Genomic DNA, 27,052 nt, shown 5'->3' with positions numbered 1-27,052 from the left:
CTCACAACCATCTGTAATGGGATCTGATGTCCTCTTCTGGTGTGTCTGAAGACAGCGACAGTGTACTCACATAAAACAAATAAATCTTTGAAAAAAGCAACTATAGGGCATGGAAAGATGACTCAGAGGTTAAGAGACATGGCTCTCCAGTAGAGAACTGACCCACAGGATGGTTCAAAACTCTTTAGCTCTTCTCTGATGGGGTTAGAGAGAGAGCTCAGCAGTCAGGAACACTGTTTGTTCTTCCAGAGATCCTAGACTCTATTCCCCCCACTCACATGGTGGCTCACATCTGGTGGTTCTTAATACATGCGATGCAAATGCATACATGTAGGCAAAACACTCATGCATGTTAAATAAAATAGTAATCAAAAATGTTAGAAAGCAATCGTCTTTTATTTTATCTTTTAAGTGTGTGTGTGTGTGTGTGTGTGTGTGTGTGTGTGTGTGTGTGTGTGTGTGTATGTGTCCATGTAAGTCACTGAAGTGACTGCGGAGTTTGCAAAAGGGTGTTGGATCCCCTGGAGCTGAATATACAGGCAATTATTAAGTGTCTGACATGGGTGCTAGGAACCGAACTCAGGTGTCCTGCTAAAGTCATACCTGCTCTTAACACGTGAGTCCTCTCTCCATTCCCAGCAAGCAGTTTCTTAATGGCAGAGCCCAAGGGATCGGTCTAAAAGGCTTTGGACAGTAATAATAGCTTCGTTTCAGAAAGTCTGTAGAGATGACAACTATTTCAGTGGAGAGAGGCAGATCTCATTGACTGGTTTTCATGTGTTGGCCTTGTCATTTGACACCACATGTGATACACCACACTCTCATTAATTTGTATCAAACAGTAACCATTCCCTTTCCATTCAACACTGTCACAGAAAAATCAGTGAAGAGGGGCATCTTTCTGATGTGAGCGATCTGGGGCAGTCTCTGTGCCTCCCTCCAGTTCACCCAAATTGGAGTAGAAGACACTCCTGGAATGAGCTTGTATTAACACATGCCCCTTTGCCCTCCAAGAAGCTAAGACAATTGTATAACATTGGCGTTTTAAATCATGAGAAGGGCAGATCCTGACATACAGAAACAGCAACACACACACACACACACACACACACACACACACACACACACACACTCCTCAATATCCAGTGTTTCCCCAGATGAAGCCAGCAGGACTCCGAGGAGGCCTTTACCTTACAAAGAAACATGTCTTCCTAACGGAGGAGTCATGCTGCCGATTAAGACATTTCCCAAGCATCCGCTACCATCGTTGCAGGCATCATTGGTCCCTTGGGTCTTGGGACCCCTCCACCTTCCTGAATGGAGTAGCTGACTAGGTAAATGGGTTATATCAGGCCAGGAAATCAATGTGTGTACTGTTCTCAGCCACAGATGAGCATGTCGAAGGCATTTTATTATAGCTCTAGGAGCCGTATTGATCCAGCTGTAACTACTCGGAGGTGGCCCGCAATCCAATGAGGACGCATCCCTCTGTCCATCCAGCTGCTGCTTCCACCCGGCCATGCGTTTGCAGATTGGATTAATTTAATGTTTGCTTAATCAAAACTGACTACCCAGGAACTTAAGTGCTATTAATTACTACAAGAATCCAGACCTAATCCTCTGACACTCTGAGGCTGCTGTGGACCGGTGGGATCTCGAGGGAGGGGCTGTTCTTCCGGAGAGCCCTTCTTTCCAGATGTTCAGCTTGTTTCCGTCTCTGATTCCATCACCACCCACTTTTCCCTTCTTAAAAGAAAGCACTCCTCGCTGCTTTTGGTTTTGTTCAGGAAGGCAGGGATGCGCCCTGCATTAGAATGTTCTGGCTGGATAAATAGAGCCCAAGGCCCCGGGTGTCCCAGCAGTCAGTGCCACTTCTTTCTCTCATCCGCACGGCCAGACTACACTGTTTATAATCTAGCTAATGGTATGGGTGGCTCTTTTCCAGAAACACTATGGATTCTCAAAGACAAAGATTCCATCTTAGTCTTCTGGGACACACCAGCACCCAGCACGGGGCTGTTGGTCTTCATTGAAATGACTCTTAAGAGGAGACAATGGGCCTTGCAGAATCTGTATGTTTAAAAAGTCCTCTACCATGCTGGCACTTCTCTAATGACAGGATCTCCTAGGCTTCAGTCCAATTGGCTTTTGGTGATGGCCAGGTCCATCCATTTCTTTGTCCTTGGACAGACTATAAACAAAACTTTAAAGTGTACCTACCTCCAAATTTTGTCGGTTGCTTTGCAAAAGGATCACTCAAGACCTAAAGTAAAATGAAACAAAAAAAGTCACACAGACAGTCAAAGAGATACTATAAGCCAGGAGGGACACTATGAATGTTTAGAAGCTGTTCAGACCCCAGCAATGCCACGGGCTTTCAGTCAGTTTGCCCTGCCTCTGCAGTTCAGCCAGGAGCAGAGAGCAGCCTCACTGCCCAGAGCATCCATGGGAAATACCAGAATGCCCTCCATTCTCCAAAAGGAGTTCCTCCTATGGATAGCTGGCCCCTGTGATGACTGGTCCTTAAAGCCAATACAATCCACAGTGATGTCGGTTCCCAGCCCCCAGATGCCACTGGGGACCTGAAGTTGCTGTTGTAGGCTTTCCCAACTCCAGTGCCTACAGGACAAGACAGGACAAGAAGTTGGTCAGAGTAACTAGGCTGTATGTCAAGATGGAATGATGGGGACCACAGCAGATTGGTGGTTTGTCTTGGCTCTCTCCTGCAAAGGTCTCAGTTACTTGCAGCTGTTTGCCTGCAGAAAACAGACTGGAAGTGGCAGATCTCACCTCTGTGTGACATCACCCAAATGGGAGACACTGGCAACCTATTTGATAGAGCATACACATGGCGTTCGGCTGAAGGTCTATGGTTCATCCAATAATACTGCACCAATATTGATTCTGGTTTGATTATGTGCTTGGGATACATACAGTGCTATCATTCAGGGAGAATGAAGAGGAACTCTTGGTGCTATGTGTGTGACTGTTTTGAGTCTCAAATTATTCCAAATGCATATATGTGCACACATGGGCAAGTACGCACACACACTTACTTGCACACCACACATACATGCATGCACGCACACGAACACCCACACACACAGAGGCTAGCATATATAGTGCAGACCAAGCCACACAACCTCAACAAGCCATAGCTTTCCTCTTCTGCCAGCATACACTGCTATACTTTATCCAAACTGACTGATGAAAACTAAGTCACACAGGCCAATGGAGACAGAGACCTCCAGAGCCAAGACTCTCCACACCTGTTGACTTTCCTGTGAGAGTAATACCCTGAAGCTGCCACTCTTGCCTTCTCCAGATCTCTGCAATCAAATCACCATAGCCCCACACAACATTTACTAATTCAAATGCATCTTGTGCCCATAATTCTTTCTTGATGAATGAGGCCCCAGCCTTACAACTCAGCCTGGGTGTGGTAAATTACTCGGGCCAGATTAACTGTATAAAGAACACGTCTCAAAACAATGATTTCGCTTCGAGCTAAGGAGGAACAAGTGCCCCCTCTTTCATTTCTAAATTGCATTTTCCATCATAAATATTGAAAATTATGTTTCTGATCACTGCTGTCACCTTGTGAATAGTGTGGCACAGGAGCCCCACAGACACGTGGGCTTTTTATAGAAGGAAAACAAGGGCCATTAAAACACCCATACCACTTTGAGTTTTTAAGGGTTTGTTCTCCCAGCCTACAGATTACTTTAAAAGGCAGGATCCTTCGGAGCCTGGAAGAGGCAAGAGGTGAGCAGTCCTGTTTGCACGCAGCTCATTAAACATAAGGAATGATTGCTTTGGGTGCATTATAGCACTCTTTATGTATGAGCTGCTCAGAATGTTTACAGGTAGACACGGTGTAGCCACAACCCCAAATATGCAGCCGTGGAAACAGACTGTTCTAGAATATGTATGCTCAACTCTGTGCTAAACGAGACATTTAAAGACACAGGTACACTAGTTATCTCCTTCCCCTCAGATAGCAACAAAAGTCAAAACTCAGGTGTTCCAATTCTGGGCTCCGGAATAGCAGGAAAGATAGCTAGCCCACAGCAGAACTAGGGAACAAGAAGGATGGAGACGCCCTCCAGCACGGGAGCCTGCTATTGCAACTCCTAAGTACACACCCACAGCAATCAGAATGTTTTGGTGTCGTCTCACATCCAAGTTCATTGCAGCACTATCCACAATAATAGGCAAGTGTGCTGGGTAAATTTTGTTGACTTGACACAAGACAGAGGCATCTGGGAAGAAGGAACCTCAACTGAGAAAATACTTCCATCATATCAGCCTGTAGACAAGCATTTTAATGATTATGATTGATGTGAGAGGGCTCAGCTCACTGTGGACACTGCCACCCTGGAGTAGATGGTTCTGAGTTGTGTGGGGAAAGAAATCCAAGCTGAGCAAGCATAAAGAACAAACCAGTAAGTAGTGTTCTCCACAGTTCCGCTTCTGCCCCTGCCTTGAGTTCCTGTCCTGGTTTCCTTCAACGATGAACTATGGCCTATCAGCCCATTTCCACAGTTCCGCTTCTGCCCCTGCCTTGAGTTCCTGTCCTGGTTTCCTTCAACGATGAACTGTGGCCTATCAGCCCAATAAACCCTTAGACCTTTTCCACTACCAAGTTGGCTTTGGTCAGCATTTTATCACAGTGACAGAAGTCAAGCTAAGACAGCAAACTCTGGGTACCCATTGGCAGACAAGCAGATGAGGAAAATAAGCTACAGGGAACACACAAGACTTCACTCAGCTACAAAGAAGAATAAAAGCACAACATTTCAATGGAATTGGAGATCCAGGAAGAAGACAAAGGTGGTGTGCTTTGATAGTGTGTGCAGCAAACGCTGTAAGTGTCTAGATGTGTGTGTATTCTATGGGTTTCTGCATGTGTCTTCTTCTGTATGTGTGTCTGGTGTATTTCTGTGTGTGTCTCTCTGTGTGTATATGTGTGTGTGTGTGGGGGGGGTCTGAATGTGTCTGTGCACGTCTCTGTGTCTTTATACTTATGTGTGTATCTGTGTGCAGGACAATGTACTGGGTAATATAAACAAACTACATGATATACTTGAATTAAAATGGCATTATGAAACTCATCACTTTGTTCAATATAAGGTGCTAATAAAAAAAACCACTTAAAAAGAGGAAGTGGGTGATTAGGAGACAAAGTCAGCCTGAAAGACTTAGTTGCAGTCATTTGAAATTGGAGTGAAAGGAGAGCTTGCTCATGAAGGGAAAGGGTACCTACCTCAAGCAATGAATTGCATCCTTCACAGCATGCATGCCTTGGAGTCTCGGGTATCTCTCTGTTGCTCACATTCTAGTGCATGTAGCAAAAGAGCTGTCCTGCAAGCATGCACCAGAGAGTTTATAGCCCAGAGCAGACTCCAACAGTGGCACATGGGGGTTGGTGGGTAAGTACAAAAGCAATGCATTCCTCGGGTAGAATGATTCGCCCTGGTCTACCCTGCCCCCAAGAGTCCTCAGCTGTCCAAGAAAGAGCTGTCCATCAATTTCTTTCTCTTCCCAAGCTAGATGAAAACTAGATCCTAATGACTGCCTGGCTTAGTCAGGCTTTGGGCTCTCTAGTAAAATAGGACCAATGTAAAATACACTCTCAATACATGTCTACGGAATATTCAGCCTCAAATGGGACATCTATATCACACACACATGGCGGGGGGCATATATTGTGCTCACACAGGAATCATTGCAGAAGAGAAGATGAAAAGATGGTAGAAAGCCAGAGGTCTGGGAGGACACTGCAAAACAGAGTGGACTGCTACACCCCTGAACTCACAGAGCCCGTGATTGCCTTCGAAAGACCCACATGAGGTCATGACCAAGCCAGCCAATATTCTAGCGTGAATCAGAATGGGCTCAGGATCCTCCACTCCCAGCTTGGGAGCTGGTGAGAGTTGATGGCTCCTGGATCATAACTCCAGGAAATAACTCTACACTCTGCTACTGCAATGGGGTTTGCTTCTGGGGAGCCCTTGCCTAAAGACATTGCAATTTTGAAAATAAATGCAAAGATGTAAATTGTCAGTCTTTTCTCAAAAGCCCAATGGCCCACGAAATAGGTTGGCCCACAGTTTGGGGTTGGCTCTAGCACAGGTGCTAGAGTTTAAGGCCTGGCACTTGACCTCTTGGACACTGTTAGCACAGATGTTCGCAGAGACATCCATCATTCAGAAAGACTTCAACTTTCCTACAAGTGACACAGATACCGGAGTCATCTTGTCACAGAGGTCACTCTCCATTCCTTCCAGAACCTCACCCTGCCTCCTAAAAGGCCAGTCACACCTTGCATGGATAGACTTCTCTGAGCCGCATCCTGAGGCCAAAAGCAGCTGTGATTCCATTTCAAAATGGCCCCTTTATCCAAGGCCCGAGATGAGGTTCATGAACAGAAAACACATCTGTTGACATTCTTAAAAACATACAATCATATTCCACATAGCAAGACAGGACTGGGTGACTCATTGAAGTCATAAAGACTGCAAATCGCAGCGTTGGTGTCTTTGAGTAGAAGTTACCAGAAGATCTGCATTTGATTGTCTCAAAAACCGTAGGCAGTCATTTGACGTGTCGTGAGATCCGAATCGGCTAAGGTTGAAGATGATCCTCTTCGTGTTTCATTAGCAGATATCAGGTTAATAAAAAGTTTAAAAGTTGACTGCTATCCCCCCACTACTCCCGAGATTTATGAGACCTCCTCTGTGGGGCCGCACTGGGAATGGCAGCCGACACTCTTATTTCTTCAGAGCACACTCTGTCATCTCCCTCTGTGGTCCCCAAAGTCTGCCAATTAAAGACCTCCGAGATGACATTCCACTGCTGAAGTTATGCACACATAAATCACTGTAATAAGAGAAGATTGTTATGTTAACCTCCGCCTCACAACCCTTCTCTTTTTGTGAGAAATATGCAAAACATTCATTTGTCTGGCACCAAAGAAGCAATTTCCCAGCAGATGCCTGGGAGGCCCATGGGATGTTACCCCTTCCTGTGGTTACGTAGGCGGTGCCTGGTGCACCAGCAGGCATTACTCAACTCCAAACACAGAGCAATGAGGCCATAAACCAGGCGGCATTACGTCAGCGACAGGATGCTCTGAAATAAATGGGGAGCTGCTTCGATCTAGAGGAACATTTTTCCATGTTTAACCAAGCAAAACTGGAGTCACTACTGAGCACACAGCTTCAAAGGTCAACGCATAAGGAGACCAGTTCTGGAGAGGGGGGACAAGTGCTTTGTTCGGTCACGGAAGCAAGCCCCAAGGAAGCTCGAGTTTCACTGTCAGAGTGTGTGGCCAGTGTGCAGTGAGTGTGACTTAAAAGATTATCTACTGGGTGTTAGAGAGACTGGGGTTGGGGAGGGGTGAGGCCCTGGGAGCTGGGAACTATAACAGCTGCGGCTGGAAACTCAAGGTGGTTGCTTCCTGTGAGGTCTTTGCACACCACCGTGGGCTGGGTTCAGAATCCCTTAGAGCAGTGGTTTTCAATCTATGGGTCTTGACACCTTTAGAGGTCGAAAGACCCATATATAGGGGTCCCATGCCATATGTCCTACATATTGGGTATTTATACTGTGATTCATAAGTGTAGCAAAATCACTGTTATGAAATAGCAAAGAACATAATTGTATAGTTGAGGGGGTCACCACAAGAGAAGGAACTGTATTAAAGGATCACACCATTGAGAAAGTTGAGAACCACTGCCCTAGCGATTTGACCATAACCACAAAAAGAAAGAAAACAGAAAGATAATTCTTCAACAACAGAACAAATATTAATAATGCCCTAATTACTTATATCTACATGTTCACTTTAGGAATCCATATTAATTGAAAGATGGGGGAATGGAAAGTCTAGTCATGAACTAAACTATACTTCCTCTCTACCCAACCATCCAAGATTAGCTAACCCAAGGCCATGATGCCTCAACTAATGAGTAGGGGTAACCTGCCATTCATATGTGATTCACTAGTTTTCTTCGGATGTCCAAGAGAACCCACTATTTTGGTTAAAAGACCTTGTATCAGTTATTTCTTTGTCACTGTGAACAAATACCTGAGAGACACAATAGAAAGGGAAAAAAACATTTTAACTTGTAGTTACAGACAGATTTTAGGTCAATGTGTTGGAGAAGGCAGAGAGGTAGACCAGAAAGCCGAAACTATAGATGAAAAATTGAAGTATGTATGGCTATCAGGGGCCTAGTCTACTGTCCTACTTCCACCAGCTACATCCCACCTCAGAAAGGCTCCACAGCCTTCAGAACAACATGACCAATCAGAGACTGGGTATTCAAAACATAAACTTGAGGGGTACATTTCAGACTTAAACCATACGAGACACCCTAAAGGCCTAATGTTCAAACCAAGTACATGCATCTTTGTAAGGCAAGCCAGACACTGAAAAATCAGACAGAACAAAATCCTTGGTGCTGGGTGTTCGCTCTCAAATCAGGTTGATCTAAAGGAATAAAATAGTTCTAGAAAGAAAATTATCTGTGCCCCCCCCCACCATGTTTTGAAGGACTTGGTGGGGTAGCGATAGAATACGCATTCTATAATTCTTTATTGTAGTCAGACAGAAACCTCAATCTCATTCATCCCAGAATACTCCTTGCTTTGGGGCTGGTAGTATATGTGATAATGAGGCTATTAAAAATGTCTGATTGCAGCCCGGCGTGGTGGCGGCAGAGGCAGGCAGATTTCTGAGTTTGAGGCCAGCCTGGTCTACAAAGTGAGATCCAGGATAGCCAGGGCTATACAGAGAAGCCCTGTCTGAAAAAAAAAAAAGTGATTTCATACACCTGATTCTGCCTAATTCTCTCCACATGTCATTCCTCAAATCTCTTTTCTTGCTTTGACTCCCTTTCAAAACATGAAAGCGTAACTCACCATTCTCAATAGCCTCAGGTCACCTTGGTTTGCATGGAAATTGGGCGGTTTTTGAAGGTATGCAACTCCCCAAGTCAAAAGTCATCAATCTCCTCTATAGTCTAGGCTGGCCTTCTATTTGGAATAGAAATAGCCTCCACCTCCAGCATAGCTGGGATTGTAAGCCTTCTCTATTAAGCCTAGTCCAGAGGTATCCTTTAAGTGAACGTTTAGAACTTAGTTGGAGTGCATGAGTTAGACATGGCTGACACCTTTGCAGGGCATGTTCACAGGCAATAAAGAAAAGTTCCTGCTAGGTGTTTGAGCAGAAACGAGTCCAGATATCTAGGATTGGCAAGAACAACTTCCACTTCATACTGAGGTCAAAAGGTGGCAGAAGCTATTGCACAGAGCATGAGATGTTAAGGATTTGAGAGCTGGTTTTTCAAAGGGGCAGAGTACACAGACGCAGCAATATATACAGTTTTCACCAGTTAGCCCCACACCCCGGTGAGAATCACTACTTATCAGAGCATCCAGCATGGAGCAGCACCTTGTCCCTGGCGAATGCTGCCAGAGCTCTCACTCAGTGTGGTCCGTTTATTTATTTATTTTTATTTTTTAAGCACGAGTGTGTGTGTGTGTGTGTGTGTGTATGGCCATGCACCCCTATGCGTTCACGCAGGCATGTACATGCAAGAAAAGTCAGAACATAAGATTCCCAAGAGCTAGAGTTGTAGACAATTGTGAGCTGCCCAACTGAGGTGCTGAGAAATTGGCTCCTCTGCAAACACCATGTGTGCGTAATCTCTGCAGTTCATGCATGTGTAATCTCTGCAGTCCGTGTGTGTGTAATCTCCACAGTCCATGCATGTACAGTCTTTGCAGCCCATGCATATGTCATCTCTCCAGCCTGTGGTCCTTTTAGCTAAAATGTTGTATTAGTTACTTTTCTGTTGCTGTGGTCAATACCATTTCCAAAAGCAACTTAAGACAGAAAGAGTCTTTGAGGATGGGGGAGCATGGCATGGCTGCAGGAGCAGGATGCATCCCCACACATAAGCACAGAGAGAGCAGGAAGTCGGGCAAGACTATCAACCTTCAAAGCCCACTCCCAGTGGCACACTTCCGCCAGCAGGGCTCCCCCTTCCACCAAAGTTTCCCACAAAACAGTGTCACCAAGTGTGATCCAAGTTTTCAAGTGCATGAGTCTATGGAGGACATTTCTCATTCAGACCACCATGAAAATACGGGACCAACAAATAGTATAGAATCAGATCATTACATCTTGAAATACTCTTGGCAGACCAAAAACAATATTGTAGGAGGTTTCTTTTTCAGGCTTAAGAGTTCTGAAGAGCATCAGGACCAGGACCTTTTTAAATACGCTGAATGTGATGAAGTCCCATAGCTTCACTCATCCACCCCTGGGCTTTCCAAGGCACTATTCTAATCTTCCACAGGGCATTATGTGTGTGAACTGTGCTAGAAGGGTCTCAGTTAAATCACTGGAAATGTTTTATGCTTTAAGGTGATAGTAGCTTAAATGATTTTCTTAAAACTCATTTCTGGTCTAAATTTGACTTTTTAAACCTGCAAGGTTTGGGCAGCCATATGAATAATAACCATCAGTAAAATGAGAGAGACAAGTGGCTAACACTGAGCACTTCCTATGGACCAGGCATGTAGCTAAGCAGTTCTGTATCACTGTGCGGGGTTAATGTCTATTTTAACCTGGTTCATCATCTCCTCTCATCACTGTCCTTAGGGTCCTCATACTGCATTTTCCTCTTTTCATTTAATTCTGTTTTGAAATAAGGACTCACGCTATACCCCAGGCTATCCTGAAACTCTCCACCCTTCTGCCTCAACCTCCTCCCTCCCCTGGTATTGGAATCACAGGTGTGTGCCACCACAACAATCACCTCTTCCTTGGTCTCATGGGTCAAGGAGGCCCTAGAAAGGTGTGGTTCAAGTTCATTGCAGAGCCGCGCTTGTTCATTCCAGAGGATTTATCCTCAGCTACTCACCTACAGCATTTGTTGAAGACCCAGTGTCTGGGGCCTTTCAGATTGTCCCTATCCTTCTTTAAGCTGAATATTATTCAAGGGATGGGCAAGATGGTGTCAAATGTATGATACCAAGCACATGGCCGTGGGACAAGCAGACGGTGCGGTCTAACCATATGCTACGGAGCAGAGAATCTGGGACACATTTTACATGAGCCCACAGAGATCTCCAGGGGAGACACAAACTTCTCTTGGATAAGCACTTGTCTCATGAGGACAACCTTAAGGATGAGCGGAGGATGGACCCATGAACACTGTGTCTTCCTTCCTGTCTTTCCATTCAGGCAGCTATGGCTGACCACGCAAACATGGAAGCCCGGGAGCCTTTCACTAGGAAAACACTGCTCGCCACAGCTGGGTAGGTCATCAACGGCCTCCTTACACTTTAGGTTTACTTAGCAGTGTGAGCTTTGCCTGTTCAGTCTCAAAACTATCCCAGCTATGTATATACTGTCTTCTGAAAAGCTCTGCGGACACTATTCGTTAGTCTCTTTGATCTAATTCATCACACACATCAGTCTCAAACAAGCACTAAGTGTCCTTCCTAGAGGTGGGGAACTGGGGGTCACGTGAAGGAGGGCTTTCAAAGCATGCCCGAACTCCCCTTCCACCCCACTTCCCATGATTTGGTCCCTCAGGTGCCATGGGTTCAAAAATACAGTTAAAAAAAAGAAAGAAAGAAAAACAACTGGGTTTCACTGTTGTCAAAATGCCACGTCACCCCACCAAAGAGAAGCTCGCCTTTGTCAATTTCCCTATCCATGCCAAAGTTTCTGAGAGACCCTTCACTTTATAAATCAACTCACAGCTTAGCACATCCTGGCAGCCCCTTCAAGGAACCATCGACATGACAGGGAATAAGACGATAACCATCATAGCTTGACTGGATACAGGTGTTTGCGTTTACAGACGAACCGCAAACGCCTGGATCTTTGACAGGCGTTGATACTATCAGTGAATCGCAGCTATTATTGGCTCCGGTCGCCAAGGGCTGGGGGGCCTTTCCCTTAGCAACATCTCGGAGGCTGATAACATTTGGCTGAACTTTTCAGATCGTAACCTCCCTTCTGACTTTCTGCAGTCAAAGCCGCCTAAACTGATCAGAAGAGGAGACACGCAGTGGGAAGACGAGTAAAATATTATTGACTGCACTGTTTCATGTCTATTAGGAAGAAAGAGCAGAGAAGGGCGGGAGAACTTGCAGCTTGACAGGCTTCAAGATAATCAGGGGAGAAATCGGAGCTGCTCAGTAACCCTCGGTGAGGCTGAGAAGCCCTGCCTTACAAGGGGTCATTGTTCTGTGCTGGGAACAAACAGGACGCCAGGCAAACAAGGGCAGGCACAGTTGCATTCCTCTACCGAGAAGCCTGTTCCTGCCACAAAACAGGGAGTGGGAAATGCAACCTGGGCTTGGTGGGACTGGAGAAACAGTGGGCCCTTCTCATCTCCATCTTGGTCCTGATTTCACCTGATGAGCTTGTTCTCTGAATGCAGCAGCTGTGTGTGCACCCATGTGTACCATGTGATCAGTGTGTATAGGGCATCTTTGTGCAGGGCAGAGATGGGACCCACACGAACAGATGAATCCCTTGGGTTCTAAGGTTTGGCTCTTTCTTCTTTCCTTCCTTCCTCCACTGCCATCTCTTGCCCCTCCTCCTTCTTCCTTTTCTTTGATTTTGAGATACAGTCTTGCTATGGAGCCCAGGCTGGCCTTGAACTCTCTGTCTAACCCAGGCAAGCCTCCTGCCTTGGCCTTCTTATCCAGCAGACAAGCAATTTATACATTTCAACTAACATTCCATTTCCCTCCTCCTTGTCTGGCTGTCCCAGAACTGAGATTGGACATCCTAGAGATGTGGATGGGCATCACAGATGTAGGGATATATACATGCACAAGCTCCGGGGTGTGAGCCGGGGGTCTGAGAGCTGAAAAAGCTCTGCTCACCTTGATTGACCCCAAGATCAGTCCCCTAAACTTTCTGAGCTGTGAAAACAGAGCATTTGATAGAAGACGTACTTGTTTCATGATGTCCTCCAACCCACTGGGAAAGGCTGATAAATTCCCCACATCTTATCAATTTACAAAACCAAATTTATCATCTGGAGCAAAGGTTAGGGTCTCAGACAACCAAAACCAAAGCAGCGAGGCCATGCCCAACACTGTCCATATTCCCTTTCATACCACCACACGCACATGCTCTTTCTTGGCCCTTGGATTCACTCTGTAAGAGTATTATTAGCAAATAGATATTGGTCAAGGGGTGTCCAGAAAATCTACATAGCATGTCCTATGACCTACCATCCTCTTGGTGTAGTTTACCAAAGCAGCATCCATCCTTGGGCACAGAGCTATTTTCCTCCAACATATCCCAATAGCCTTGTGAGTCTCAGTAACCATGATCTGGGCAAGAAGTTTATGCCTTTGGCTTCACTAACTGGAGCATCCCCCTGCAGGAAGGCTCACTGACTCCCTCCCTCAAACAACAAGCAAAACTCTCCTCTCTACCTCTCTTGCTTGAGTCACCCAGCACCTTCTTATGAAGTCAGTCTTCACTGATCCCCTCAGGCATATGGTTCCACATCTCTGTCACATTTATCATGGCTGACCACTCTCAACATTTTGATATGGACAACTTCTTTGGCCTCTTGCTTGAGTCCTTTCTTCTCTCTCTCTCTCTCTCTCTCTCTCTCTCTCTCTCTCTCTCTCACACACACACACACACACACACACACACACACACACACACACACTTTTAACTACCACTCCCAAACACCAGCCAAACTCTTCCCACAGGGTGAGGGTTGAGGTTCAAACTACCTGGCCAACTCTAGTTGCCTTCAGCCAAAGATATCCCGATAAGACCCAATGTGTGTGTGTGTGTGTGTGTGTGTGTGTGTGTGTGAGAGAGAGAGAGAGAGAGAGAGAGAGAGAGAGAGAGAGAGAGAGAGCGTACATACATGTGTGTGCACTTGCCTAAGTATGAAATGTGCAGGTCAGAGGTCAAAATCAGGTGTCCTCCTCTATCACTTTCCATCTTGTTTTTTGGAGACATAGTCTCTCACTCTCTGATCCTGGAATTTGCTGCTTTGGCTAGGCTCCCTGTCCAGCAAGTTCCTGGAATTCATTTGTCTCTGCCCCCTCCTTTCCCAGCTCCAGAGTTATAGACACATGTTACCATGTCTGGCTTTGACATGGCAATGAGAATCGAACTCAGGTCCCTCAGGTCTTCGTGCATGCACAGTAGGTACTTTACCCAGTGAGCCATCTCCTCGGTCAGCTATATGTAATTTTTTCCCCTTGGGAGTTTGATAGTAAGGATATTTTTTAATGTATGTGAGTGTTTTGCCTGTATATGCACCACCTGTGAGTCTAGTGCCTATGGAGGCCAGAGCAATGTGTTGGATTCCTTGGAACTAGAGTTACAGATGGTTGTAAGCTGCCATGTAGCTGTTGGGAACTGAACCAGGTTCCTCTGAAAGAGCAATAGGACTCTTAACCACAGGGACATCTCTCTGGCCCCATGGGTAGAGTTTGGATCTGAGGATAAAGTGCAATGATAGATGATAATGCCCCTGGGGGCAGATCACTGTGTCTCTTGTGGCTAATTAGTGATAACCACCCCCCCCCCAATAGCTCTAGCTGATAAGAGTTCACCTCTACTCAGGTGGCCAGGCTCTGCAGGGGTTCTTAGCCAACTCAGGACTGTTTCTCACATAGCCTTGGCTTGTGTGCTAAGCTGATTTCCCGGCATCGGCTCTCAACCTGAACCTTGATTTAAGGAGGAGCCAGTATGGCTGAATGGGAACGACCTCCAGCTCCTTGGGTCCCCATCTTGCCGGTCTACTCCTAAGCATCCATGTTGTCACAGATGCTGTGATCTTTGCTGCCAGGCTCCTGTTCGCATGTAGTCTGTATGGAATGGGGGCGGGGGGAGTGCTTTGCAGCTTCATGATGTCACAGCCTGCAAGAGTAAGGAGGCTCAGCAAGCACTGGGAAAGAATATCTCCCTGAACTGTGAGGTTACTCAGAATTGCTGCCCCACGTTTACAGCACACACGTGGAGATGGTACATGGCCACTGCTCTCCAGTTGCAGAGAGCAGAGTGAGAAGGCTAACCAGAAAGCCTGCATTCAGATGACCCCTCCCCAAAGTGACCAAGATCTCAGAGGCTGTCTGTACAACTTTTATCAAAATCTCATCCCATGTCCTGCAAGCTGATTCAAAGTTACCCCTCAAGGCTACAATGAGTAAGGCAGGAGACAAAGAATTCAGCCAATGGGATGGAGTCTTACCAACCCTTGGCCATATTGATGTGGCTTCTCTGCTGGTTCCCTATCTACTAACACTCATCTTCTAGACTCACAGGTCCCCTACTTAGAAAGGATGTCCCAACCACCCAATTTGGGGTCACTTTCTCGATGACAGCCGCATTGTACCTTCTGAAGGGAGTATCAACTACAATTGTCACCAGCTGGAAAATTTCTTGATGATCGCAGTGGTTTTGTGTAACTACAAACAAAACACCAGAGTGAGCAATATAACATGGGGAAGATTTATCTGGGTTTAGTGTACGAGGGTTTAGTACACAACCTGTTGGCCTCATGTGCTTAGGAGAACAATATGGTGGCTGGAGCTTGTGGGAGAGGAGGCAGAGAACCAGAAATTGACTAGAACCAGATTAGTGGCTTGCCTTCTGTGACCGACTTCCTCCAGCTAGGGCCCAACTCTTGAAGTTTCTAGAGCCTCCCCCAACAGCACCATCAGCTGTGAAGTAAACCTTCAGTATATAGTCCCAAAGAGACTGCTTTAGATTTGAACCATAACAATTGTATTTTGTACTTGTTTGTTATCTGGGGGAACAGAAAGTATGTGTTAGCGATGGGAAAGGACTATGGCTTGCTCTTAGTAGAGTCTCATTGATAACAAATGAATAGCTAAAGAAGTAGTAACTATATTGAATTCTTTCCCAGATGCCTGGATGTTGGGGCCTTGGACAGCCTGAGTCCCATTTCTTGGTTCTGGCTAGTGTTACTGCCTTCTGAAGACACTTCACCAATGACATGACTCTTGGAAACAGCTGATCGAACCCCTACCATCGGTTCTGAGGCCTTTATGATAAACCAGTTCCAAATAGCATGATGCTCCAGGCTTGCCTGCACACCTGTCCCCTATGGACATCAATAAATATCCCATCGTTAGTCTGACCAGACCTCACCACTTAAGAAAGCTGCTGCCCACTGCCAATCAAGTTAGGACCTTTAACATCTAAAATCATTTCTACAGAGCAGAGATGGGTATTTGCCCCTTCCTTGATTTCTTTCCATCACGTTTGATTCTCCCCACACCACACAATAGGGATGGTGGCTAAGATGGTGTTTGAAATACACAACAAATCCTACCAATGTCTAGTGTCAGCACTCCCATCTTTGAACATTGTGTGGCAGTCACAGCCAAGCCTCCACCTAGCTGGACAGAGCCCTTGACAGTCCAGTTTCTGAACACCTGTTCACTACATCACTCCCTCTGGGATGCACCCTCTTTAGGAGACATTGTCTCCTGGGCAGGCACTACAAGGCTGTCCATCCAGAGGAAGATTGATTGACAGATGTGAAACAGCCAAACCGGAAAACAGAAGACACCCAGTTGTAGAGAGGAACAATGAGGGAAGAAGAGGCGAGAAGCTATTTGTTAGGTACTTTTGTGCTGTTTTGACAAAATACAAAATATTCAGCAGCGCAACTGATAGGAAAACAGGCTGCCCTGAGGCTGAGGAAAGGCAGGAGAAACCTGACCTGCTCTGGCTTCTGGCTGGAGGCTTGACGAGCCTGTTTGATGGAGTTAAGATTACTAAGTACACAGAATGAAGCTTCCTTGTCCTCTGCACATGGCCTTCCCCCTTGAGAAACCAGGGGCTTAAACTGAGAGAGATCACCTTCACAGCTCTTGCCTGGTGAGAGCTCACTGACGTCCCCATATCATAACACTCAGAAATCTGAGAGCAGGGGGTCAGCCACAGGGGTACAAGGGTCTGCCTCCATCTCCAGACCACATCAGTGTTCGAGTCCCTACCCCAAAAGCCCACAGGTCCCCGGAGGGTGCCCCTGCCTGTGCCTGTTTAGATGGAGTTTTCATAAACACGGATTCCTTCATCAGCAAGTTTGAATTTATAAACAGTGATCTTCTCCAGAAAAGCAGCAACAAGGGCTTTTCGATAAAAGTTACATCTCCATTTAAGAAAGAATACATAATTCCATATCCCACTGTCCCTCGAACTTTATTCCCGTTTATGTAGATCTTAATACAGTTATATAGTCGCGGGGCTAGCGTCCCCTCCGGATGGTAATGAGGTCCTCTAGAACCCTTTAGCTGCAATAAAGTATGCAGAAGTTAAATGCACAGATGGAAAAAAATTTGTCTCAATTTTATACTTCTGCAAAATGGTAATTTTGTACTTAAAATGTACAAGATGGATGTTCAGAAATATAGGCTGATAGCCTAAATTATATTTGGTCATAATTTATGTAGTACAGTCCCAAAGAGATACAAAAAGGCAGAGCATAATTTATCTGCTAGAACCAGCGATAGCTTTGCTAAGACTCCCATTTATTCCTTCCCCCATAGTTTCACGCAGCCTCTGTCCTCAGGGCTCACTCCATTTAAGTTCTCCATGCTGCTGTTTGATCACATATTGTAGTCTATAATTTGCCTATCGTCTGAAGCAAATTTAGGTCCCAGAAGTTATGATCTCTACATAGCAACCACTTTATTTGGTAAATGCAAAATATTTATAGCAATATAAAAACCAGATGAAAATAAAATTTCTATAATCATTGCAACATACATGCTTTATCACGGGAGCTCGTAAGACTATTATCGTGGGACTAGCGTGTGGCCTAATACAATTACCTTTGGACACACGTTGGAATTTGCTGATGCTGAGAAACCAAAGAAACTTTTCCTCCAGCAGCTCTTTCATCTTTCTACCAGAAGGAAACAAACATCTGTATAATGGCTCCAGAGGAGATGCCCAAAGAAAATCAGATGGAAGGTGAAGTGGTACCCAGCCATGCAAAGGAGTTTCCACATAGAAACAAATATGGTAATAATCGAGACAGCTCTGGACCTGTTCACCTCTTCCAAAGCTGGATTTACCAAGGAGGTAGACAAAACCAAGGACTAGCAACCACAGTCTTTAAGTCAAAGCCAGTGGCTGCTTACCTTTGTCTGCTGACACAGCTTCTTTGTTCTGTGTCCTTCCTCCCATAGTCTTCCCATGCCCCCAACTTCTCTTTGTGTTTAATCTTCCATGGAGAGGTCTGTGGTGTTGTGAGACTCTGTCCATCATCAGCTCCTTTAAAAAGCAATTTGTGAAGCTGGAGAGATGTTCAATGGATAAAATATCTGCTGAACAAGCATGAGTTCAAATCCATCCCCAGCACCCAACATTGAAAGCAGGGCATGGCAGTGGCAGCACACCCCTGTAGTCCTGTCGATGACGACAACAACAACAATAATATAATGGGAAATCAGGGAAGACATACAACTTTGACTTGCCTCAATGTGTCTAAACATGTCTACACACACAAACATGTACACACACTAACAACTACACACACAAAAATCCCAAAAATTCAACTTACTTAAAATTTTGTTCTCTATCAAAAGTGATGTTATAGAGCCATTTTAATTTCCAAGGATAATCCACCATTGCTCGACGAAGGTGGAGAGGTGATGGGACCCCATCAACATCCTCTATGTCTTGATCCTTCCTTTCTTCCAGGGACATGTAGAATTGGGGCTTCAGCAAAGTGTTGTCCATGTCTGTTAATGAATAAATATAAGTTTTCTGTGACTGTGACAAAAAAAACACTGTGACCAAAGCAAGTTATAGAAAAAAAGCATTTATTTGGGGTTTTTTTTTTGGGGGGGGGGGGATAAAGGTTTTTAGCACATGGGTGTCCCCATAGCCACAAGCAGGTGACATGGCCACAGGAGCAGAAAGCTGAGATCAAACCTTTTCAATAACAAGCAGGAAGCACAGAGAGAGAACAGGAATTGAGGCGAGCCTATAAACACTCAAAGCCCACATCCAGTGATGTACTCCTTAGAGCTGAGCTGCACCTCCCATAACCTCTCCAAACAGCACCACCAACTGGGGACCAAGTGTTCAAATAACTGAGCCTATGGAAGACACTGTCAATCAAACCAGAGGTAGACAAGCCCCAGATGGAAAGGAGCACTTGACAACTGGAAGAGACAACTTGTGGCCAGTCTCAAGTGCTTATGAGCAGCCTTCCCATCTACACACTGCACAAATAGCCCCTCTGTTTCTCCTCGACATCTTCCAGGGGCCTGTCCATCTCTTCCACATGAGACATATTCCAAAGAGAAACCAGGCCCAGAGAGGTCACCCAGTAGAGTCACTGGTAGAGGTGAGATCCATATATGCAGGCCCTGGACCCTTCAAACCAGCAGCCTCTCTCTGCCACACACCAAAGCAGGGCTGCATTTCTCAAGGTACCTGCCTGGACGTATTACTCCTCCATCTTCAGCCCTCGCTCCCTGCCACCCCAGCCCCCTTCCATCCAGCCTTCAAGGTTGCCTTTAGCTGAGTGAAGATGAAATAACACCTCAGATACATCTCTACGATAAAAACTTCAACGGGAGCCTCATATATTTTGTGGATACTAAAGATCTTGTGGCTTTTTGAAGACGGGTGTTAGTATTAATCATGGCGGCGGCTCGGAGTAGGGGGGGGGGTCAGATTATTTCCTCAGCATCCACTTCCTTAGCAGTCACTCAGGAGTCACAGTTTCTGTGAGCCCGGGGGCCAGGCTCCCAGCCAGCACCCAGTTCTCTGTACATGTTTGCTCTTCTTTCCTAAGACTCTTCTGCTCTTTCAGTGTACGAAAGCATCCCCACTTAGCATCCTTCCACCCAAATATGCTGAAGCAGAAAAAAAAAAAAAAACCATATGAGTAAACACGTATTCGAGCAGAATTCTGCTGAAATCCAAATATTATTCAATGAGGTCTATTTTAAACATTGTTTCTATCATGCAAAGCTCAGAAAGAAGGGAGAGGAGAGGAGAGGAGAGGAGAGGAGAGGAGAGGAGAGGAGAGGAGAGGAGAGGAGAGAGAATGAATTAGGATCCAAAATAGATGTACAGAAATCAGGAAGGGAAGGACAGAAGAAATAAATAGGTCTTGTTTATCCTCCAATTTTGTAATTATTTAAGACCAAAGCCAGGCCTAGTGGCACATGCCCATCATGCTAGCGAGCTACTCAGAAGGCTGAGCAGGAAAATAGCAAGTTCAAAAACTGCCTGCACTACAAAGATGAGTTCAAGACCAGGCTGAACAGTTTACGAAGACCCCATTTCAAAATAAAAAAAATAATAATAAAATAATAAAATAAATTTTAAATGGCAAGTGCTGGCGAGGTGGTTCAGCAGAGAGAAGCATGTGCTGTGTAAATCTGAGGGCATGAGATTCATCTCTGGACCTACCGCATGGTGAGGAAAGGAGACAGTACCTCAGGAGCATCCATTTAGAGACAATGCTTCAATCCTCATCCTTGCACAGATGAGGTCCTCTGACCTCCGCAGGTGCAAGGTGGCATACTTGTAACTGAATTTACACAAGCATTTCTCTTTCACATCATCATCATCATAAAAATGAGGAGGAGGAAGAAGAGGCGGAAGAGGACTGAGAGTGTAGCCTAATGTTAGAATGCTTGCCTTGCATTTGGGAGACCCTAGGTTCAATCTCCAACACAGCAAAACTCTGTGTGTGTGTGTGTGTGTGTGTGTGTGTGTGTGTGTGTGTGTGTGTGATTATATGTGTTCATAAACAGTGAGAGTGGGAAGACCCTTCATGTACAAGGCCCATTCACTTTTCAACTAGAGAAAGTGAGGCTCAGAACACAAAATCGCACATCAGTAAACAAACAGATAGGTACTTATGTGAGTCTCCACAGGCAGCATGTAAACAGTGGTTGTGTTGTCTTCGAAGACAACAGCTATCACCGTCATCAGGATCTCCAAGGACATGGGACAGAAAGAACTATCAGCGACCAGGTTCCTGGTCTGCTAGCCTGAGATAGGAAGATAGGAAGGCAAGCCGGCAGGAAGGGAGATGGATGGCATCTGCCTTCAGGTTGGCAGCGTCCATCCCTTGCTAGGCAGGGATGAGTGGAAGGAAGTGCAGGTTGACTTGGCTCAGAAGCCTCCAGACTAGGCACAGAGGGAGCAGGCTCTTTCCCCACAGATGCCTGCAAATGGCCCCATTGCACAGATGAGTTGGGTATCTGCCCAAGGATACGCAACAATGAGCACAGATATATAGCATCTCCATAGTGATTATGTTAAATGAAGTAACTACTAACTCATCCCCTCAGGGAATTTGGGCTGACATTTCAAGTTGAATTCTGCAAGATGAGATGGTATTTTCATGGAGAGTTTGATGTGTGGGCAGAGCTCTTAGGACCCTAACTAATATATGCTCCGTGGTCCTAGTCCAAGGAGAGGATATAAGCACACAGTCCCGGAGGAGCAGGATTTGAGAGTCCACCCCATCTTCAGGCAAGGGGCTAGGGGGAGTACAGCTGTCTCCCCAGAAGTCATCCCAACCCAACCCACGTCCAGCTAGCCTGCAGCCAGGAGCTCAGCTCCATCTGAATTCACAATATTATAAAGTGCCGGGATGTGAAAGGCACACATAAAATCAAATTCTCTTCTATTTTAAGTTGAGTGGTACACGGGTTCCGCTTTAAAACCTAATTTCTTAAAAGTTTTTGAGAAAGGAAAAAAAAAATGTTCCTTCGCAATTGGAATCGAGGTCCCATAAATTAACAAGCCACCTCTCTCCACAGCCGTCCGTCCTTCAGTACAGGGCTCTGATGGAAATACTCTTCCATCAGGCAACCGCGCACTGCCGCATCATCCTTCACTGCCCGGAGTGAGGCGCCTCTGCCACCAGGACATCGCAAATGTTAATATCGCTCAAATATCAGCCAAAAGGGCCTATTCCTACGAGCACTTAGCAAACACAAGCTGGGGATGAGGGGGGGTGGTGCAGAATGAAACACCCACAAGTCCAAGGGGGAGGGAAAACTCTCGAGGTTTCCTGTTCTGCTTGACCCTCTGTCTCTCCAAGGTGGAGGGTAGAATCATTAACTCCTAGAGACAGAAAGAGAGCCAGGCACCCTGCCTACTTCACCCAAGGCAGAAAAGAAACTAGCTAAGTGTGACCCCCACCTCTCAGGTAACAACAGAGCCTACACACTAGGGAAAAACAACCCCAGCCCTGCCCGCTCACACCTCGCCTCTCTCCACAGTTCATTGTGTGGCCCTGAACAATCCTTCTGCCTCGGCCTCCCAAGTACAAAGATCACAGGAAGAGCCACTGGGCGTGGCTTATTTTCAGTCATGGTGGGAGGAGCTATAGGGTTGAAGGACAATGGGGCAAGGGTGGCGTGTGGGCGTGTGAGCATATGCTTGTTTATATGTTCCGGGACATGTGTGTCGTGACACTCGTGTGCAGGTCAAAAGAAAACTTTTGGGTGTCAGTTCTTTCCACCGTGTTTGAAACAGGGTCTCTTGGCCACTGTATAAGCCACACTGGCTGGTCCATGAACCTCCAGAGGTTCTGCTTCCTGTCTTCTCTGCCTCCCGTGTCTCCCACGTGGCCACTGAGATTACAGACACTCCTGTGTGTGGCTTTTAAGTGGGTTCTGGGGATCCAAACTTAGGTCAAGTGCTTTTAAGCCACTGAGTGATGCCCTACCCCGTGCCCCCATACCACCCCCAGCCCTGTTCCTAGCCCTGGACCCTGAGTCTTGTCTCTCTTTTAACTGCTATCAGAAAGAGCAAAAAGAAGAGCAAAACGCAACACCCTTCCCCGAGGTCCTAAACCCCACGTGTTTATTAATAGACTTGAACTGGGAGGTGGGGTTATTGCGTACATTCGAACAAAGAGGCAGGCTTATTACAGGCAAACAAGGGGGCAGGGTATTATATACAGCCGAGCAAGGAAGCAGGCTTAGCTAATCTTGGTGGCAGTACTCTCTAGAGATCAGTCTTCTGGACACAAACATCTGGGAAGAGAAAGCTTTGGTGACATTTTCAGCATATACTCTCAACATCTGCACACAGACCGGAGGAAGCCTTCACCATCCGGCAGAGCCCCATCCATCTGGTACCTATTCCCACAGGGCTGAGGCAGCACTGGTCATTGACATGGCCGCACCCGTGTCGAACAAAAGACATTTAGTAAAGACTTGACTCTGCCCCTAAAATATATTATATTAATTTTAAAAACTAAATCATGCCATTGATAGTCCCCGCACTCTTGAAGATGAGGCAGGGGGATTTCAAGTCCACAGCAGTCTGAGCTGCACAGTGAGTTTCAGGCCAGACTTAGCTATGTTTAGGAAAATGGTTATGTATTATGCTTGAATGAAGAGAAGCCACCCAAGTCCCTCTGTCTCTGTCGTTAGAATCCAGCTCGCTATCTGTTGCTTTGTCTGCCTCTAACGAAAGACTCCATGTCTACTGACCCCTGCTACCCACTCGGACCCACATCATTGTGGAGGGTAGGCACCCACTAAAGTATACAAAGAATACTTCTGATTGACAAAAAAAAAAAAGGAGAACAAGGAAAGAAAAGGACAAAAAGGTAAAATAGAAAGAAAAATTCTGGTCTGCTCTTCAGCAGGATTTGCCAAAGCGAGAGCACGATCTCTTAAGCCCAGAGGTCAGGGAGTGGTGAGTCCCCCAAATTTTGAAAAACACCCCTCAGCTAATGTGACCACAGAGATGAAACTCATAGTAATAAAGTCCCCAGGATCTCAGTGGCCTTGGCCCAGGGATATCAGGATCATGTAAACAAGCCATCAGCCATGACGATCACCAGTTTCCGGGGCTGGTCAGGCTGAAGTCTTCACTGTGACAGCTCCTCTTTAGAAAGAACAGAAGTCATCAAAAGGGAAAAAAAAAAAAAAAAAAAGGATGCGGGGAGTGGGGGGCGGGGGTGGGGGGAATCCAGCCACAGCCTGAACCCTGACTACCCATCTCAAAACTGCCTAACATGTTTCATTTGGCTTCCAATAATCACGTCCTGTCTGTTACCCCTCAAAGTGTTAAGTAGTGCCGTTTCCTCTGGGGATGTCAAGATCTAGGGTTAACAACTTTCTCTGTAAAAAATTCATAAGGTGCAAACAAACAGCCTCACAGCCCGGTGCCTGGGAGAAGCCAGGGAAGAAGGAACTAAATAGCAACCATCACCATCACCACCACCACTACCACTACCACCACCACCACACACCCCCCTGCAGGAGACTTGGCAATTAACTCCAGCTTTGTCAGCAATTTTTTGAAAAATTTGCTAAACACGGGGAAGCCTCGTCCTCGCCATAGGAGAAACAAAGAGGCTGCAGTGAGTCCCCCATGCATTACAATGTGTGTGTCTTACTTCTTAACCAAGCCGCTAATCACGCAAATTATTGCAACTAATTACATCTGAAGGTCTAATTAATTCTTTCAGTACCACATCATTTAGTACGCATTCACGACACAGCACCTGTTTTGAAAATCCTTGCAGTTAATTTGTTTATAAACAAACACAATTTGCATAAAATGTTTAATGAATGGTTTAACCGTTAGTACAATACTCCGGGTTTTGTCTTAGTAGATTGGAGGTCATCAAAGGCCACGAGAAATTAATTTCAAACTATACAAATTAATTTAAAGAGAATGTGTGAATTTCTCATTAATAAAGAAAACATTTCCAACATGTTAATTAATATCTTGGTAACAGGCTAATTACTCACGGTACAAGTACATCTCAAAAGCAAACCTTCAAGATTTAGGGGGCAGAAGGAGGAAGAGGATTTTAAAGGTGTGAGCAGGAAAAGAAAATAACTGCTCAGTTCACACGCGAAAAAGCCACACAGCGTCTGATGGTAGTAGAGAATCTACTTCATTGGACCAGTAAAAGAAGCAACCATGTAACTAACAATTTTTACTTAGCAAGAGCAGGAAACCTGAGAACCACCGCTTTCCTAGGTGCAACGTTTCTCCCAAGATGATGATGCTTGCCCTCTGGTAGAGACAGACACACAATCAATGTCAGTTAGTATAGTAAGGATCCTGCCTAAGATGTAGGTCATCTCAGCTGTCCTGGTGCCCCCATCCTAACTGTGGCTCCATCTGATGAATCTGCATTTGATCAGCCTCATCTTCCTCCCAGTAACAATGGAAGGCGAGACACTCAGGCCACCCTGGAGAAACTAGGGGAGAGCAGAAGAGATTGGCCAGCAGCCAGGCAGCCAGCCAGCACAGCCCTTGCCAATGCTGTCTCTGAAAGACACTCCAGGCCCTCAACTTTGTTCCTGATTTGCGACCATTTTCATATTTGATGAGCACCTGTTGTCAATTTGCTTCTGCTCAGGAAGTAGTCTGATGATAGGAGCTGGGTGTTGTAAGATGTAGTTGCATGCTCGCCCGTGCTTGGTATTGTCCCTCCGTGCAAAGGCTGATGAAATGGCACTGGGCTCAGAGGGACATCTGTCCAGGGCATCTCTGGGTATCTGTCCTGCAGAAATCATACTGCAGGAATCTTCCTGCAGAAAAACATTTTCTCAATTGATCTGAAAGTGCATGGTTTTTGTTTGTTTGGTTGGTTGGTTGGTTTGGTTTGATTTGGTTTGGTTTGGGGTTTTAGGGGGGAGGTTGTTGTTTTGTTAAGTCTACTGATGGGGTGTAGGGAGAGATGCAAGGAGGGAGGGGACATGTATCTTTGTATACATAGGGTGTGGACAAGACCTTTGTGAGACAAAGAGAATCATGCATGCAGGGTTCACAGCCTTTTCCAGGACCCCTTACCTTATTGCCAAGAAAACAAATAAGTAGAAGCCCCATTGGAACAACTCCAAGGGAAATCAGAACCGTGCTGGGCCTCCGATTAACCAGATTGGCACAGCATTCTCAAGTAGCCCACTTCCACTCCTTGCTCTTAATGAAGGTCCACAAAGACTGAAACTGTCCCTCTAACACCCTCACCCCCTTCTCCCTCACCCTCCTCCCTCAGTACCCCCCACCTCTCACCCCCATAACCCACCGCCAACAAGAATCTTTGTCTTTGAGAGGGTAAAGGCCTTCTACCCACCTGGATGTCACTACCCCCAAGCCCCCAACCCCCCACCCCCACACACACACACACACACAAGCACGCACACACAAAGAGGCCTGGCAGGCTTTTCCTGTAACCCTCAAGCTCCAGGGGTGACCTAGCAAAGTGATGGATTTCAGAGAAAGTCAGGCACTCCCCACTCTTTGCAAATTCCTACTCTCCCTTCCAAGTTTCCCACCAGCAGCACGGCTGTAAAAATTCAGTCCTTGAGAGACAAACATTTCATGAGAATGGGCTGTGAGAGGGGAGGGGGGAAAGCCATCTCACCTCTCTCTATCAGGACACAGATGTAAGCGGCTCTATCCACAAAATACAAGGACCAGGGAGGGGGAGGGGAAAGGGAGGGAGCCGCGGGTGGGGCGGGGCTCGGCGCTGGGGAGCACAGGGCCTTTTCTACACTGGCTTCTTTTCGAAAATAGTACCAAGAAAGCCGGTGCAAGGAATTACTGGAGATCTCAGCACCACAATCAAGCAAATCTGACGTTGAGGGGATGAGAGCGCCTGGAAGAGGCACTGATGAGGGGAGAGGTGGGAAGGACAGGGTAGCTGGCTCAGAAAATAAATTGCGTCACAGAGTGAACAAGATGAGGCTCTCAAAATTGAAGGCCAGAGAGCCCTGAAGCATGGGGAACTGCAGTTCACTCCCCGCACACGAAGAGACAACACACACACACACACACACACACACACACACACACACACACACACCTCAGTTCCCAGAGCAGTTTCTGGGCAAAGCAACACTACATCTAAGTGCAGAGCTTCCTAACTTCTCTCTAAAGTGATCCGAGGTGCCCCAACCAAAGCGCGCAGATCTCACATTTGCAGCCTCTCTCTCCAAGGAAATCATCCCCAGATCTGGACCAGGATTTTCCTCTCCCTAT

The 27,052-nt window shown here is 46.1% G+C and overlaps 1 long non-coding RNA gene across 3 annotated transcripts; it reads right to left on the bottom strand.

Moving 5' to 3' along the window:
- Window positions 1–441: 441 nt before the first annotated feature.
- Window positions 442–26,496, bottom strand: Gm38991. Of its 3 annotated transcripts, XR_881969.1 has the most exons (6): window positions 26,436–26,484; window positions 25,403–25,599; window positions 18,618–18,798; window positions 18,196–18,328; window positions 5,267–6,882; window positions 442–2,263 (listed from the first exon to the last, which is right to left on the bottom strand). It is a non-coding gene; the product is annotated as a predicted gene, 38991 (long non-coding RNA). The 3 variants fall into 3 exon arrangements; XR_881968.1 differs by lacking the exon at window positions 442–2,263 and having other exon boundaries at window positions 4,945–6,882; XR_881970.1 differs by lacking the exons at window positions 442–2,263; window positions 25,403–25,599 and having other exon boundaries at window positions 4,945–6,882; window positions 26,436–26,496.
- Between the last annotated feature and the right edge of the window lie 556 nt (window positions 26,497–27,052).

Source organism: Mus musculus, chromosome 7 (genome assembly GCF_000001635.26).
Source record: "Mus musculus strain C57BL/6J chromosome 7, GRCm38.p6 C57BL/6J".
In the NCBI taxonomy this organism is placed as follows: Eukaryota; Metazoa; Chordata; class Mammalia; order Rodentia; family Muridae; genus Mus; species Mus musculus.
This window is presented reverse-complemented; position numbering and strand designations above follow the sequence as displayed.